Raw genomic sequence first — 17,862 nt, 5'->3', positions numbered from 1 at the left:
CGGCTTCACGAAGGCTGTACAAATGAGGACCATACAGAAGAGGAACAACCATTCACAACAACGTTATGTCTACAAATCTGTCTTTTTTTTTTTTACTTTATATTTCTCTATTTTATTTTTTTCTCGAATTACAAACCTTCCTCTGCCTTTGTAAGAACAATGTTTCATTGGTAGATATGGTTGGAGCTAAGACGGCAAAGCCAACAATAACTACAAACAGCATTTTGATGATAAGATGTTCTTATCCTCCAAGATATAAAAACGCGAACACAATTCTCCAATGTAATTGAGGGAAATGGCTCCTGGTAATCGAAAATTGGAGCAAGAATAAGACCCTGGTGTTAAAAATGTCTGCGGCTGATTCTAGAAATTCTAAAATCAACATGGCACCCTTAATGGAAATGTACAATTTAAATGGACCTAGCCAAGGTGAACATGTCACTTGTTCCTGTGAGAACATTTATTCAGGATAAACTCCATGTCTCTCTTCTTATATAGGTGTTACAATTAGAAAAATGCAGGCGCCATGGACAAACCAACCTTGGTTTCGCCTAGTTTTTCAATAATTGTCTTGTACATTTCGAGGCACCACATGTGGCACCAACTAAATTACCTAGGGGACTTCATTAATTTACAATACATGACTAAACTGCCTTGTTATATTTGTTTATCATGTGTTCTTAGTCAGATGATGCATGCTTCTTATTTAGTTTAGGATCTATTGCTGTTTTTCTTTGCTCTGTTCCTTCTTGATATTCGCATTGACAGAGTAATGCATGTAATGCAGTCTAAATGAGAACTTGATTTAAGGTGTTATTGAATGATAGTGGCTTTCCTGATAGTTCATTCAGAGGTGGCTTAGTTTTGCACAGAAATGCCAGTGTGTCTCGGACGGAGTGAGAAGATATAGAAACGGTCTGTCATGTGGTGTGATCATGTTCAATTCTGATGGAAAACCTGACTGAAAAGTCATCCTGCACACAAAACCAGACTCACAATTTATACATCAAGTGAGAACTCCATTCTTCATCCTGGACATGCTGCTGTGGAAACCAAAGGGACAAGACAGACCAACACAAATGTCGGACGTGCGGAGTTGATCACCTCCTGGATGATATATGTAGAATCGTCTGGAAATTAACGGAAAACGATGGCTCGTGTTCTGTGGTCAGAGGCGATAGGATGGCCCCACACTGTGCGCGACGTTATCTGAAATCAAATTAACTGCAATTGATTGAATACTTCTTAAATGGCAATCTAAATGTGATTTAATGTATAATTTCTGCCAAATAATAGTAAGCCAATAGCATAGTTTCGAAGGATGCTGCCATATCATGTGCATTACATGGTTCATTCAATGGTACTGTTACCTGTATAAAAGTCTATGTGTTTAATCTTGGATGTCATTTTTCATTATATCAAATGAGTGTTATAGAGGGTCATATTTCAAAGACAATATTCACACCATCTTCCCATATTTTTGAGGATTTTGAGTTTTTGAGATAGACGTATTTGAGATAGGAGTAAGGGCAGATGACTGTATTTGGCGTGTTTTGAATCATCCATCTTGCTCTCTAATGGGTCTAGTGGATTACACACTGTCAACCTGTTTTTGGAATGGTGAAGGTATGTTAAAGAAAGCCAAATTATACTAGAAAAAAACAAACTCAGCATGTAACATGTTCCCATGTTTCATTAGCTGAAATAAAAGATCCCATCATCCCATCATTTTCCATACGCACTAAAAGCTTATTTCTCAAAAATAAAGTGCATGACATCCCTGTTAGTGAACATTTCTCCTTTATCAAGATAATCCATCCAACTGACAGATGTGGCATATTAAGCTGATGAACAGCATAATCATTACACAGGTGTAACTTGTGCTGGGGAAAATAAAAGGCCACTCTAAAATATGTTGAGGGAGCGTGCAATTGGCATGCTGACTCAAGGAAAATCCCCAGAGCTGTTCATTTATCTACCATAAGCCACCTCCAAAGTCATTTGAATGAATTTGGCAGTACGTCCAACCTGCCTCCAACCTGCCTCATCCGGCTTCTTCAATGGTCTGCAGACCACTGTAATAAAGCCATTTTTGGGGCAAAAACTAACCACGCCAGCCCAGGACCTCCACATCCGGCTTCTTCACCTGTCGGATGGTCTGAGACCAGCTGCCTGGACTGCTGATGAAACTGAGGTGTATTTCTGTCTGTAATAAAGCCATTTTTGGGGCAAAAACTCATTCTGATTGGCTGGGCCTGGCTCCCCAGTGGGTGGGCCTAAACTTAACCCAAAACTTAACACTTACTCAGTTAATGCCAAAACATAGGTTTTGCATTTGTGCAGTTTGACTGACATCTAACAGATGTGGAAAAATAAGATACTTTTGTACATGGTTCAGTTCTTACTTGGTTGACTTTTGAAGTCCTTTTCAGACAGAATTACTGTCTGTGTCTGTGTGGTAACCTGCAACCGTCAAATCTGGACAATTGACTCTGTCATTCATATTTGACAGCGTTATATATGTATCTGTATTTGTTTTCTGTGTCAATCTTATTTGTCCATGCCAGGCCAGCTTTTGGTGTAAATTATTACGTGTAAAATGTTAGTGTTCCCACTTTAATGTTTTCAGCTTTCTGTGTTTTTGTGTTTCGTGTAAAATTATATTTAAAAGAAAAAGCAATAAATGCTTAGGCAACTCAGATAGGCGGTCTGTCATTAAACATACACTGTGTGTGTTTTGTGTGTGTTTGTCTGTGTGTGGTTCTGTCTGTGTGTCATGCATAGGTGTAATAGGTGGCAGGGAAGTCAGGCGCAGGAGAGTCAAATGGAGCGTAAAATGGAGTCTTTTAATAAAGTCCATGGAGTATGCTCCATAACACTAAACGTACATAAACAAACATGGGTACGAGGACCCGACGCGCACCTATACAACAAACACACTACACTGACAATAAAACAATCTCTGACAAAGACATGAGGGGAAACAGAGGGTTAAATACACAACAGGTAATGAATGGGATAGAAAACAGGTGTGTGGGAAGACAAGACAAAACCAATGGAAAATGAAAAAAAGGATCAATGATGGCTAGAAGACCGGTGACGTCGAACGCCGAGCACCGCCCGAACAAGGAGAGGCAACGACTTCGGCAGAAGTCGTGACACTGTGTCTGTGTGTGCGGGTGTGTGCGTGTTCATGGGGATTTGAATTCCACCAGCACTGAACGGTATTTCCTCATTTGATGTAACTTCTCTGGATGCTGCGGACACCATAAAACAGGGTCTCTCTTGGGGCAGTTTATAGGACTGTGTGAAGTCAGGCCAGGCTTTTGAAAGCTTTTGCGTGTGGTCAACACTAAATAAAGCTCTATAGAGGCCAGCCTTTCATGCTAACATCAGGGTCAGGTCTCAAAGCACCCTTTGATGTGGTACCCCCTCATGTGAAGGGCATTTAAAGTGAGGCAGTGGCCCAGTACACACTCAATTTGTACAACTGATGTACAACTCATTTGACAAAACAGACAACGCACAATGATTGTGTAAAAAATATTTCTGAAGACAAACTCTGTTGCATCACCAAAATATCAGTTGTATCACAACCATTGTATAAAATGTGTTTACCTGTGCCAGTGTGGCTGGATACATTTTTTGTCAGTTTGTGTGGGTGTGTGGGAGAGCACTTTTGGAAATGTTTGTGTGTGTGTGCATAAATGCATGAGATTCCACTTGCTCATCCACACATTACTCTGATAATGGGAGTCTTCAAAAACCTGTTTCTCAAGCCTCAATGGACCCCATTTTGGTCAATGTTGGAAATATGTGTTGATTTTCTCTTTCTACTACGTTCTCTTACTCTTTCTCAACCATGACTGGGGAAAGGCTCAATGTTGAATGAAACAGGACTTTCAGATAGGTACAGTATAGGAAACGAAGGTATAACAAAACAAAAAAATGAGAAAAAAACCTAACATTTTTAGAATGCATTGCCATAGTAACGTACTTTACTCAAAAACCTGGAGCAATACATTTCTAACAGTTATCTATCAAAGACACTGGTCCTGTCACAGTGAAAGCAATTTACAAGAGAGTTCAAGAGATGATATTGGGATGCAACTTGTCAAAACTTGTCTTTCAGCAGGTGTTTGAAATTGTGTTTTGTTATTTGAGCAGACTATGTTAACACTTCTTCGGGATTGGTGGGTCCCCTATGGGATGGTTGAGCTAACGAGGGGCTAATGTGATTAGCATGAGGTTGTAAGTAACAAGAACATTTTCCAGGACATAGACATATCTGACATTGTCAGAAAGCTGAAATTATTGTTAATATAACTGCACTGTCCAATTTACAGTAGCTATTACAGTGAAAGAATACCATGCTATTGTTTGAGGAGAGTGCACAGTTTTGAACATGAAAAGTTGTTAATAAATAAATTAGGCACATTTGGGCAGTCTTGATACAACATTTTGGTTCATGGGATCAGATTAAAACGTTGCACATACACTGCTTCCACCTAGTGACCAATATCTAAATTGCACCTGGGCTGGAATAATACATTATAGCCATTCTTTTCAAATCAAATCAAATCAAATGTATTTATATAGCCCTTCGTACATCAGCTGATATCTCAAAGTGCTGTACAGAAACCCAGCCTAAAACCCCAAACTGCAAGCAATGCAGTTGTAGAAGCACGGTGGCTAGGAAAAATTCCCTAGAAAGGCCAAAACCTAGGAAGAAACCTAGAGAGGAACCAGGCTATGTGGGGTGGCCAGTCCTCTTCTGGCTGTGCCAGGTGGAGATTATAACAGAACATGGCCAAGATGTTCAAATGTTCATAAATGACCAGCATGGTCAAATAATAATAATCACAAGCAGAACAGTTGAAACTGGAGCAGCAGCACGGCCAGGTGGACTGGGGACAGCAAGGAGTCATCATGTCAGGTAGTCCTGAGGCATGGTACTAGGGCTCAGGTCCTCCGAGAGAGAAAGAAAGAGAGGGTATACTTAAATTCACACAGGACAATGGATAGGACAGGAGAAGTACTCCAGATATAACAAACTGACCCTAGCATAAACTACTGCAGCATAAATACTGGTGGCTGAGACAGATGATTGTACAATACTGGAGGCATTTCAAAGATGATTGTACAACAAAAAAAAACTTTTTTTCTTTGTATTATCTTTTACCATATCTAATGTGTTATATTCTCCTACATTTATTTCACATTTACACAAACTGCAATGTGTTTCCTTTGAAATTGTACCAAGACAATGCATATCCGTGTTTCAAGGCCTGAGCTGCAGGCTGTTATATTTGGGTATGTCATTTTAATGCGAAAATTGGATAAAAGGGGCCGATCCTTAATTAGGTTTAAGGTGATGATTTGTTTCTCCAACATAACATTTAAAGAATAAGTACTTTCTGTCAGAGCACATGGCATCTTATCATTAGGTTTATATTTGCCATACTCTTACACCTGTCAAATCTTCCAGAGTAGATGCAGGTGTAATCCACATAAGGATTTCAATATCTACAGTATATATATAGCATGATGTCAAAAATGTAACATAGTCTTAAGTATGAACCGTTTTTCTCCATTACCTTTCCCATTACCTTTACAAACAGTAAATAGTATGTATTTTTCTATAATGTTACACAAACAAAACACGTTTGGAATAGATGCATAGTGTCCATTAGTCTCCTGCCTCCATCCCCATGTGTTATGTCTGTGGGCCGCTCCAGGGTGCATTACTAACGTCAGATCCAGCACTCCAAGCAAATGGACTCTCACTCTCCCAATCAGCCTAACGAGACAGACATTTATCTCTCTCCTGGCCCTGATGCACTCTCAGGTGTACCCCACTCTCCTTTTCTATATAAATTGTTCTCTTCTCCCTTCTTCTCTCATTTCTGTAAATATTCCTACCTCTCTCTCTCTCTCTCTCTCTCTCTCTCTCTCTCTCTCTCTCTCTCTCTCTCTCTCTCTCTCTCTCTCTCTCTCTCTCTCTCTCTCTCTCTCTCTCTCTCTCTCTCTCTCTCTCTCTCTCTCTCTCTCTCTCTCTCTCTCTCTCTCTCTCTCTCTCTCTCTCTCTCTCTCTTTGCTGAAAATGTTTGTTCTTCTCTCTCCATCTTTCTAAGGGTCTTGATTCAATATGTATTGCTCAAGTTCAGCGCTATAGCGTGATATCATTTTTAAGGGAATGTTCCCGAGTTCGCAGAGGCTGATTGACGATAAATACTACATATGTCGGCTCAGACAGAATTTAATGTCCCCCACCTGCACCTTTCTCTCTCTCTCTCTACACTTGAATTTTTAAAAGCTGGATTTTATGGCAGTAATGTTGTGTAATAGTCGGAAAAGACTGACGTGGACACACACTTTAACAATGTTCCAATTTGGAGAGACTGAAACACTTGACTATATTCATGCTTCAGGGAAATAAAAGTATGTTACACTAGGCTAATGGCTCATGGCTTGAACACACCTCTAGAGTTATGTAAAGTATATCTCAATATACACACCTGTCAGCTCGGTGAAGTGACGTGGTTTGGAGAAAAGGAAGCAGGAGAACAAGAGGTACTGTATATTAGATGCTAAAAAGGTTTGTTATCATCTCTGGGATATGTGGACCTGGCCAAAAGCCAGTGAAAATGCAGAGCGCCAAATTCAAATAAATTACTATAAAAATCAAACTTTCATGAAATCACACATGCAAGATAGCAAATTAAAGCTACACTTGTTGTAAATCCAGCCAACATAACACATTTCAAAAAGGCCTTTAGGCAAAAGCAAACAATGCTATTATCTGAGGATAGCACCATAGTAAACAAACACTGACGAGCATATTTCAACCCTCCAGGCGCGACACAAAACGCAAATATAAAGATATAATTCATGCCTTACCTTTGACGAGCTTCTTTTGTTGGCACTCCAATATGTCCCATAAACATCATAAAGGGTATTTTTGTTCGATTAATTCCGTCGTTATATATCCAAAATGTAAATTTATTTGGCGCGCTTGATCCAGAAAAACACAGGTTCCAACTTGCGCAACGTGACTACAAAGTATCTCAAAAGTTACCTGTAAACCTAATACAACTTTAGGTATTTCATACCATAAATAATCGATACAATTGAAGACGGGATGATCTGTGTTCAACACAGGAGGAAAACAAACTGTAGCTAGCTTTCAGGTCAAGAGTCCTCTTCACTCTAGCCTCGTTCTGAACAGTGTTACTTCTTCATTACACAAAGGAAAAATCTCAACCAATTTCTAAAGACTGTTGACATCCATTGGAAGTGGTGGGAACTGGAATAAGGTCCCTTTGAAATCTGGATACCTAATGAAAACCCATTAAAAAGAGATTGACCTCAAAAACAAAAATATGAATGGTTTGTCCTCTGGGTTTCGCCCGCCAAATAAGTTCTGTTATACTCACAGACATGATTCAAACAGTTTTAGAAACTTCAGTGTTTTCTATCCAAATATACCTATCTTATCTTCTGGGGATGAGTAGCAGGCGGTTGAATTTGGACATGCTTTTCATCCAAAATTCCGAATGCTGCCCCCTATCCTAGAGAAGGATTACCAACACATTGCATCTGAAACAGTTTTCAAATTTGGATTTTCTAGCGAAATAGGGCCAGGGGTGATAAGGGATGGAAGAACAACAACTGAGCTTAGGGACCTACATCAAAGGAAGGGACAGAAAATACACAATTATTTCAAACTGAGTGGTATCAACAGAAAGACTGGCTCTGTAGCTGCGGTGCTAGCAGCCGACTCTACTGCTTCCCCTGTCTGCTGTTCCCCACCAGCGACAATGTGTGGACAATAACCTGTTACTGCGATTTGAACAACTTGCTTATAGCACTCAAGAAGCATGAGAAATATGTGTCTCACAGCCAAATGCAGATAACGCTTAAGACATTTGGCAGCTCACAGATAGATCTGGCATTGAATGAACATCTTGCACAATGCAAAGTTGAAAGAGATCGAAGACATTTTAAAACACCTAGTTAATTAATGCTACATGCTACCGAGGTAAACATGAGTTGGCATTTCGTGGCAACGATGAGAGTGCCAGCTCATGAAACACGCCCAGGTGCAACTACAGTGAGTGAACAAAACATTATGAACACCTGCTCTTTCCATGACAACAACTGACCAGGTGAATCCTGGTGAAAGCTATGATCCCTTATTGATCATTGTAGATGAAAGGGAAGAGACAGGTTAAAGAAGCATTTTTAAGATTTAAGACAATTGAGACATGAATTGTGTACGTCTGCCATTTCAAGGGTGAATGGGCAAGACAAAATATTTAAGTATTGAACAGGGTCTGGCAGTAGGTGCCAGGCGCAGCGGTTTGTGTCACGAACTGGAACGCTGCTGGTTTTTCAACATTTGAAAGTTGTTCTTAATGTTTTGTACACTCAGTGTATGTGGAAGAATTACACACCTTTGCTGATAAAAAAATGAACAGTTAGCAACCCATTTAGATAACGCCACCGTGTTTTCATTTTGCTCATGGCCTACGATGGAATGTTCAATGAAACTGATGAGCTTTTTTGTGTTCTGCAGAACTAACTGATGTATATGGGTTTATGTTGTACTAGTATTACAGACACAAAGAAAGCACTTGAAATGGCAGCCGCAGTACTTTTATAGTTTATATGAGCGATTTAAGCAGAAATACAATGAACTGGGCCTGGCAGAGAGCAAAGCTCGTAGTAAACAGATGATCAGAGTAGAGAGGGGGAGAATCTATTAAAACATTATGGACAATATCAATGTTCAGATGAGAGCCAGGTTTGACTACATTGGTTAACTGAATGTCACAAAAGTTTGACTCCTGAAAACGAGAACCTGTCAAAATACACAGAGTACATCGATTTTGTTAGGTTTTCAGGCTGATCTTGTCAGATTGTACTGTTCACAAATGGTACAAGAGTATCACCTGGACAGCTCCTCGGCTTTTTGTTCCAGCATGACCTGACACACACTGTCCCCGAGGCTACAAAGTCACTGCAGTTGGTCCTCACTATACCAGCTGTAACAGAATCCATTGAGAGGTAATTTTCTGCGTTGAAACGAATATGAACTTTTAGTCAAAACCGGACCTATCAAGGAGGACTCTCATCCCTTGCCATTCTCTCCATTGAGACTGAGAGAATTCTAAAATTGACAGACAACAAGGAGGAATTTTATAGCTCAGTAATTGATGTTTTGACCCCGAGGGATAAACGGATGGACTTCGTTTACAAGTAAACGTAAGTGCAAGCAAGTGTTTATCTGCGGTAGAGCCATCTACTATTATTACACAACAAATCTATTTTGTAAGTATACAGTACCAGTCAAAAGTTAGGACACACCCACTTATTACAGGGTTTTTCTTAATTTGTGGTATTCTCTACTTTGTAGAATAATAGTGAAGACATCAAAACTATGAAATAACACATATGGAGTCATGTAGTAACCAAAAAAGGGTTAAACAAATCAAAATATATTGTTTATTTGAGATTCGTCAATGTAGTCACCCTTTGCCTTGATGACAGCTTCGCACACTCTTGGCATTCTCTCAAAAAGCTTCATGAGGTAGTCACCTGGAATGCATGTCAATTAACCTCTAGCGACGAGCAATCCCGTATCCGGGAGCGTAATCATAGTCTCAAGGGCATTACCATAACGCAACTTTTCCTATTCATGAAAATCACAAATTAAATAAATACATTCAAACACAAGCTTAGCCTTTTGTTAACAACACTGTCATCTCAGATTTTCAAAATATGTGTTACAACCAACGCTAGACAAGCATTTGTGTAAGTGTATCATGGCATAATGCTATGCTCGGCCCTGCTGGCAGCAGGCAACATTTTCACAAAAATAAGAAAAGCAACCAAATTAAATCATTTACCTTTGAAGAACTTCAGATGCTTTCACTCAGGTGACTCCTAGTTAGATAGCAAATGTTCCTTTTTTCCAAAAATAATATTTTTGTATGCGAAAAACTTGCGTTTTTTCATCAGTTTTGGCTGAGAAATCAACCGAAAAATACTTCAACTATAACGCCAAACTTTTTTCAGAATTAACTCCATAATATCGACAGAAACACGGCAAACGTTGTTTAGGATCCATCCTCAAGGTGTTTTTAACATATGTATTCGATAATATATCCGTCGAGGCAGTTGGTTTCTCATAAATAATTGGAAAAATGGCTATCTCAGTATTTTACGCAAGGTTTTCTCCGGGAGACACCATGCGACCACTCGCCCTATATGGTCTCTTACAGCCACTCTCCAATGGAAATGCCTAAAAAGACATCACAATGTACACCTTGGGGAAAACGTGGAAAACGTAAGCTGACTCCTAGCTCCTTCACAGCCATATAAGGAGTCATTGGCATGAGGCGGTTTCAAAAAATGCGGCACTTCCTGATTGGATTTTACCTGGGTTTGCCTGTAACATCAGTTCTGTGGCACTCACAGACAATATCTTTGCAGTTTTGGAAACGTCAGAGTGTTTTCTTTCCAAAGCTGTCAATTATATGCATAGTCGAGCATCTTTTCGTGACAAAATATCTTGTTTAAAACGGGAACGTTTTTCATCCAAAAATTAAAAGAGTGCCCCCTATATCCAACTAGTTGTGTCTTGTTAAAAGTTAAATGTTGTAATTTATTTCCTTCTTAATGCGTTTGAGCCAATCAGTTGTATTGTGACAAGGTAGGGGTGGTATACAGAAGATGGCCTTATTTGGTAAAAAACTAAGTCCATATTTTGGCAAGAACAGCTCAAACAAGCAAAGACAGTCATTACTTTAAGACATGAATGTCAGTCAATGCAGAACATTTCAAGTTTCTTCAATTGCAGTCACAATGACCATCAAGACCTATGATGAAACTGCCTCTCATGAGGACCGCCACAGGTAAGAAAGACCCAGAGTTAACTCTGCTGCAGAGGATAAGTTCATTAGAGTTGCCAGCCTCAGAAATTGCAGCCCAAATAAATGCTTCACAGAGTTAAAGTAACAGATACATCTCAACATAAACTGTTCTGAGGAGACTGATGGTTGAATTGCTGCAAAGAAACTACTAAAGGACACCAATAAAAGGAAGAGACTTGCTTGGGCCAAGAAACACGAGCAATGGACATTAAACCGTTGGAAATCTGTCCTTTGGTCTGATGAGTCCGAATTTGAGGTGTTTGGTTATACCCGCCATGTCTTTGTGAAATGCAGAGTAGGTGAAAGGAGGATGCCTGCATGTGTGGTTCCAACTGTGAAGCATGGAGGAGGAGGTGAAATGGTGTGGGGGTGCTTTGCTGGTGACGCCGTCAGTGATTTCACGGCACAGTTAAGCAGCATGGCTACCACAGCATTCTGCAGCGATACACCATCCTATCTGGTTTGCGCTTAGTGGGACTATCATTCGTTTTTCAACAGGACAATGGCCCAACACACTTCCAGGCTGTGTAAGGGCTATTTGACCAAGAAGGAGAGTGATGGAGTGCTGCATCAGATGACCTGGCCTCCACAATCACCTGATCTCAACCCAATTGATATGGTTTGGGATGGGTTCGATGGCAGAGTGAAGGAAAGCAGCCAACAATTGCTCAGCATATGTGGGAACTCTTACAAGACTTTTGGAAAAGCATTCCAGGTGAAGCTGGTTGAGTGAATGCCAAGAGTGTGTAAACCTGTCATCGAGGCAAAGGGTGTGTGCTTTGAAGAATTTGTTTAACACTTTTCTGGTTACTATATGATTCCACATGTGTTATGTTATAGTTCTGATGTCTTCGCTATTATTCTACAATGTAGAAAATAGTAAAAAGAAAGAAAAACACTTGAATGAGTAGGTGTGTCCAAACATTTGAATGGTACTGTATATCAATCAGTAGCGCTGACTACTAGGCATTGTGCGTGTGTAGCGTTGTCTACAAGTAGGCATAATCTCTGGCACTTTGGATGTTGTCTGTGGTGCTGAAAGTTGTCTGTTCATGCAGGGCAATTGCATGGGGCACAAGCTATTATGGCCTGTGTGAATGTGTGTTTAAGTGCCAACCAACCTGCAAGTGTTTGTTGTTTGGTTGTGGTTAGATCTCACCTCCCTCCCTGCATTCCCTCTGCAAGGTAAGGCTTTGGCGCTGAGATCATATCCTGTGTGACACAGCTGGCCAACAGTGGCCTGTGTTAACGGCCATAGAATGGTAATGGCACAATAATGGGCCTTGTCTTGGCTGTGGGGGGATCGTGCCTGGGGACATCAGCATGAAATTTGGCAGAGTGATGGAACCTATTACCCAAACCATTACAAGTGTTTCTCTCACCCTAGGGATCATGGGACACAATTGATCTTGAGCTTGTTAGAAGGTGTCTTCGAGTTTTGTATCTGCTCGTTAATCATTCATATTTGTCAGAGCCAAATGTACTGTAACTCCACATTAACATTTTGGTCAATTAGCAGCTTTCTTTTATACAGAGCAATTTACAGTCAGTGCAGGTAAGACATCCACATATCTCTCCCTCCTGACTTGTCACTTATCCATATACGTTACTTATGCATGCAGTATTACCTTCATGCTTTCGCAGTGTTTCTTTGTTCTCGTTGAACATGCCCTCAGGTTAGAACAATGCAGTTCCTTATGCTTTGGCTGTGTTCTCTTTTACGTTACATCATGGTATAGCTCTGTATTCAAATATTGACACAGTACACTCGCCCAGCATTGTCCTCCACATAACTATAGGTTACATGAGCATCATTTGTGTATATAGTTCTGTTATAATATTTGAACATGGAGAGGACTCTCTTTACATGTTACTGGCACTCCTGACGGCATAACATTTTCAGACATGTTTGCTAAGCTCTGAGACAATGTCAATATAAATTATGTGTTACCCTTGGTGTAATTTGATTGCAATGCCAACTCAAATTATAATGTTGAGCAACCTAATTTTGTTTTGTCAGGAGTACAACATTGACCACGTTTAAAGCTTAGGATTCAAAACATTTTTCAAATTTTCTTACATTCATTCATTTTTAATGCTTTACCATAACCTCGGTTAACACAGAAGTAAAGTCTTGCAATATTGGTCAATATTGGTGTTAAGATAAGAAATAGAATGAGGCTCGGAACTAGAACAAAGAGCTCCGCCCTGTCTCTTTGCAAGGTTAGATTTGTCTGTGGGCCAAATGTTCCCTCCCCTTCTGAAATTCGAAAGATATTAACACCTGTGAAATATGTGATTTGTCCAAATAACCAGCACCAGAACTAATGCTGCTCAATTTAATGCATCCTGTTGTATCATGTCAGATCTACGGTACCATTTATGTCTACGTAGTCTGTGCATGAGAGATTATCTTTAACATAATGAGATAATGAAAACGTAATGTTTTTATTCAAAATTGCTAATTGCCGTCATCTGGCAAATTAATTTAGAGGATTAAAATAAAAATATTTCAGAAAGAATTAAGCCCAATATTTATTAATTTTTGGGTCATTCTTGAATTGCGGTGGCATTTAAACTTGCATTTTACTTTCTTTACCAAAATATATTATACAGTGCCTTCAGAAAGCAGTCACACTCCGTAATCTTTTCCACAGTTTGTTGTGTTACAAAGTGGGATTAAAATGTATTTAATAGTCATTGTTGGTCAACGATCTACACTAAATACTCTGTATTGTCAAACTGGAAGAAGAATTCTAACATTTATTACAACTTTATGAAAAACAAAACACTAATGTATCTTGATTCGATAAGTATTCACCACCCTGAGACAATACATGTTACAGTAGAAAAATATTGTACACAATTACAGTGTTTTGGAGTAAGCTTTGCACACCTGGTTTGTGCAATATTTGCTGATTTATTATTTTCTTTAAATTCTTCAAACTTTGTCAAGTTGGTTGTTAATCATTGCTAAAAAGCCATTTTCAAGTCTTGCCAAAACTGTAACGAGGCCACTCATGAACATTCAATGTAGAAAATTGTGAAAATAAAGAACAACCCTTGAATGAGTAGGTGTGTCCAAACTTTTGAATAGTACTGTATATTATTATAATTGTTTATACACACTGCTCAAAAAAATAAAGGCAACACTAAAATAAAACATCCTAGTGTGTGAATGAAAGAAATCTTATCTTAAACTATTTTGTAACAATATAATTTGTTTGGTTATATTGTACAACTTCTGGCATTCAAAATAATATATACAGTATATTTCTGTTGATCTACTCAAGACATCTTGACACATGACCATCGTGAAAAGCCTATTTGCTAGCCCTCAGTGTTTTCTGCAGTCCATACACATATATATATATTACAGTATGAATGACTGACAAGTGTTTTCTTATTAAATAATAGTTTAATAGTATGAACTATGTATTATTTGTATTTGTTATTTTTTGTGTGTTTTTACATGGTGCCAAAGTCCAAGGACAGCATTACAGCACAATTCAAGAATAACCCAAAGATATATATATTTAGACTTTGTCTTCTTTAGTTGCTAAGGAACTAAATTAAATGGACCGTTATTCGGAGAAAAAAAAGTATTAAATGGATTTAATCTAACCTCAGGAAAAGTTAATCTGTCAATCTTGTGGGTAAGCAACTCATCTTGACTCGACATGCTAATTACTTGGCCTCGGCTAAGTGTGGGAACTGAATGCAAGATTTTTGGCTTCATCTTCTGTGACAGCTTGTAGAAGATTTTCAGTTTTTGATATGTTAAAAAAGTTTGAAATATCCAATAAATGTCGTTCCACTTCATGATTGTGTCCCACTTGTTGTTGATTCTTCACAAAAAAATACAGTTTTATATCTTTATGTTTGAAGCCTGAAATGTGGCAAAAGTTCGCCAAGTTCAAGGGGGCCAAATACTTTCGAAAGGCACTGTATTTGACCAGTTTTGCAGGGTTCTTTTCCTGTCCCCAAAGTTACAGACCGGCAGTTTGCAAATGTCAAATCGTGGGCCATTACCACAGTTTTGCTGGTTATTTTCCTTTTCCGAAGCATTAGTGCTTTTAAGGTTCACTCCAGCTTCTCCCACTCTGATTTAACACCAATTTGTCTTTACCCCCAGGAGGACTAGAAACTAGGAGGTTGCAGGACTAGAAACTTGAAGGTTGCAGGTTCAAATCCCCTGACAAGGTACACATCTGTTGTTCTGCCCCTGTACATGCAGTTAACCCACTGTTCCTAGGCTGTCATTGAAAATAAGAATTTGTTCTTAACTGACTTGCCTAGTAAAATAAAGGTAAAATAAATAAATAACAACAGGTGTTAAGATATATTTAGTTGGTGTCATCCTTGGATCATGTTTATAGTGCCAGGCTCCATAGGAACAGATGGCACAAGGATACCCTGTATAGGGGATCTAAAACAGATTTAGTTTGCCTAAAATGTGTATGGATGATATATGCTAGACATCACCTTGTTAATTTACTTATTATTATCCTCCATCTTTTCTCTTGTTGTGTTTTAAGGAGAACACTGGGATCATTGGATATCTTTACATCAAATCAAATCACATTTATTGGTCACATACACATGGTTAGCAGATGTTAATGCGAGTGTAGTGAAATGCTTGTGCTTCTAGTTCCGACAGTGCAGTAATATCTTACAAGTAATCTTACAATTACACAACAACCACCTAATACACATAAATCTGAAGGGATGGAATAAGAATATGTATATATGAATACATGGATGAGCAATGACCGAATGCATATGCAAGATGCAATAATGCTATAAAAGTATATAAAAACGAGATGAGTATGAAAGATATGTAAACATTATTAAAGTGGCATTATTAAAGTGACTAGTGATCCATTTATTAAAGTGGCCAGTGATTTTGAGCCTGTATGTAGGCAGCAGCCTCTCTGTGTTAGTGATGGCTGTTAAACAGTCTGATGGCCTTGAGATAGCTGTTTTTTAGTCTCTCGGTCCCAGCTTTGATGCACCTTTACTGACCTCGTATTCTGGATAGTAGCGGGGTGAACAAGCAGTGGCTCGGGTGGTTGTTGTCCTTGATGATCTTTTTGGCCTTGCTGTGACATCGGGTGCTGTAGGTGTCCTGGAGGACAGGTAGTTTGCCCCTGGTGATGCGGTTTGCAGACCACACCACCCTCTGGAGAGCCCTGTCGTTGTGGGCCGTGCATTTGCCATACCAGGCAGTGATACAACCTGACAACGATGCTCTCAATTGTGCATCTGTAACATTTTGTGAGGGTTTTAGGTGACAAGCCAAATTTCTTCAGCCTCCTGAGTTTGAAGAGACGCTATTGCGTCTTCTTCACCACCCTGTCTGTGTGGGTGGACCATTTCAGTTTGTCCGTGATGTGTACACTAAGGACGTTGTTGATGTTGATTGAGAGGTTGTTTTCCTGACACCACACTCCAAGTGCCCTCACCCCATCCCTGTAGGCTGTCTCGTCGTTGTTGGTAATCAATCCCACTACTGTTGTGTCATCTGCAAACTTGATGATTGAGTTGGAGGCGTGCATGCCACTCAGTCATGGGTGAACAGGGAGTACAGGAGGGGGCTGAGCACGTGCTCTTGTGGGGCCTCAGTGTTGAGGATCAGCAAAGTGGAGATTCCTACATTCCTACATCCTACATTCCTATAATTCCTACGTTGTTTCCTACATTCACCACGGCCTGTCAGAATGTCCAGGATCCAATTGCACAGGGTGGGTTTGAGAACCAGGGCCTCAAGCTTAAAGATGAGTTTGGAGGGTACTATGGTGTTGAATGCTGAGCTGTAGTCAAATAACAGCATTCTTACATAGGTATTCCTCTTGTCCAGATGGGAGAGGGCAGTGTGCAGTGTGATGGCATTTGCATCGTCTGTTGACCTTTTGAGGTGGTATGCAAATTGAAGTGGGTCTAGGGTGGCAGGTAAGGTGACAGAGTGAGTGCTACGGGGCAATAGTCATTTAGTTCGGTTGTCTTTGCCTTCTTGGGTACAGGGACAATGGTGGCCATCTTGAAGTATGTGGGGACAGCAGACTGGGATATGAAGAGATTCAATATGTCCGTAAACACACCAGCCAGCTGGTCTGCGCATGCTCTGAGGACGCGGCTAGGGATGCCGTCTGGGCCGATAGCCTTATTAGGATTAACACGTTTAAATGTCTTACTCACACTGGCCACGGAGAAGGATAGAGGGGACCCACAGTCCTTGGTAGGGGGCCGCATCGGTGACACTGTATTATCCTCAAAGCGGGAAAATAATGTATTTAGTTGGTCTGGAAGCAAGATGTCCCTGGTTTTCTTTTTGTAGTCCGTGATTGCCTTTAGACACTGCCACATACGTCTCGTGTCTAAGCCGTTGAATTGCAACTCCACTTGTTTGATTGCCTTGCTGAGGGAATAACTACACTGTTTGTATTCTGCCATATTCCCAGTCATCTTTCCATGGTTAAATGCGGTGGTTCGCTCTTTCAGTTTTGAGCGAATGCCGCCATCTATCCACGGTGTCACGCCCTGGACTTAGTTATCTTTGTTTTCTTTATTATTTTGGTTAGGCCAGGGTGTGACATGGGTGATTTATTGTGTTTCGTCTTGTCTAGGCGTTTATTAGATTAATGGGGTTGTGTTCAGTTTAGTTGTCTAGGTAAGTCTATGGTTGCCTAGAGTGGGTCTCAATCAGAGGCAGGTGTTTATCGTTGTCTCTGATTGGGAACCATATTTAGGCAGCCGTATTCTTTGGGTATTTTGTGGGTGATTTCCTGTGTCAGTTTTGTGTCACACGGGACTGTTTCGGGTATTCACGTTTCTTGTTTTGTAGTTGTGTTCATGTCAAGATGTTCTTATTAAAAGAACCATGGCCACTTACCACGCCACATATTGGTCCTCCGATCCTTCTCGC

The sequence above is a fragment of the Oncorhynchus gorbuscha genome, linkage group LG21, assembly GCF_021184085.1.
Source record: "Oncorhynchus gorbuscha isolate QuinsamMale2020 ecotype Even-year linkage group LG21, OgorEven_v1.0, whole genome shotgun sequence".
NCBI classification, from domain to species: domain Eukaryota; kingdom Metazoa; phylum Chordata; class Actinopteri; order Salmoniformes; family Salmonidae; genus Oncorhynchus; species Oncorhynchus gorbuscha.
This window is presented reverse-complemented; position numbering follows the sequence as displayed.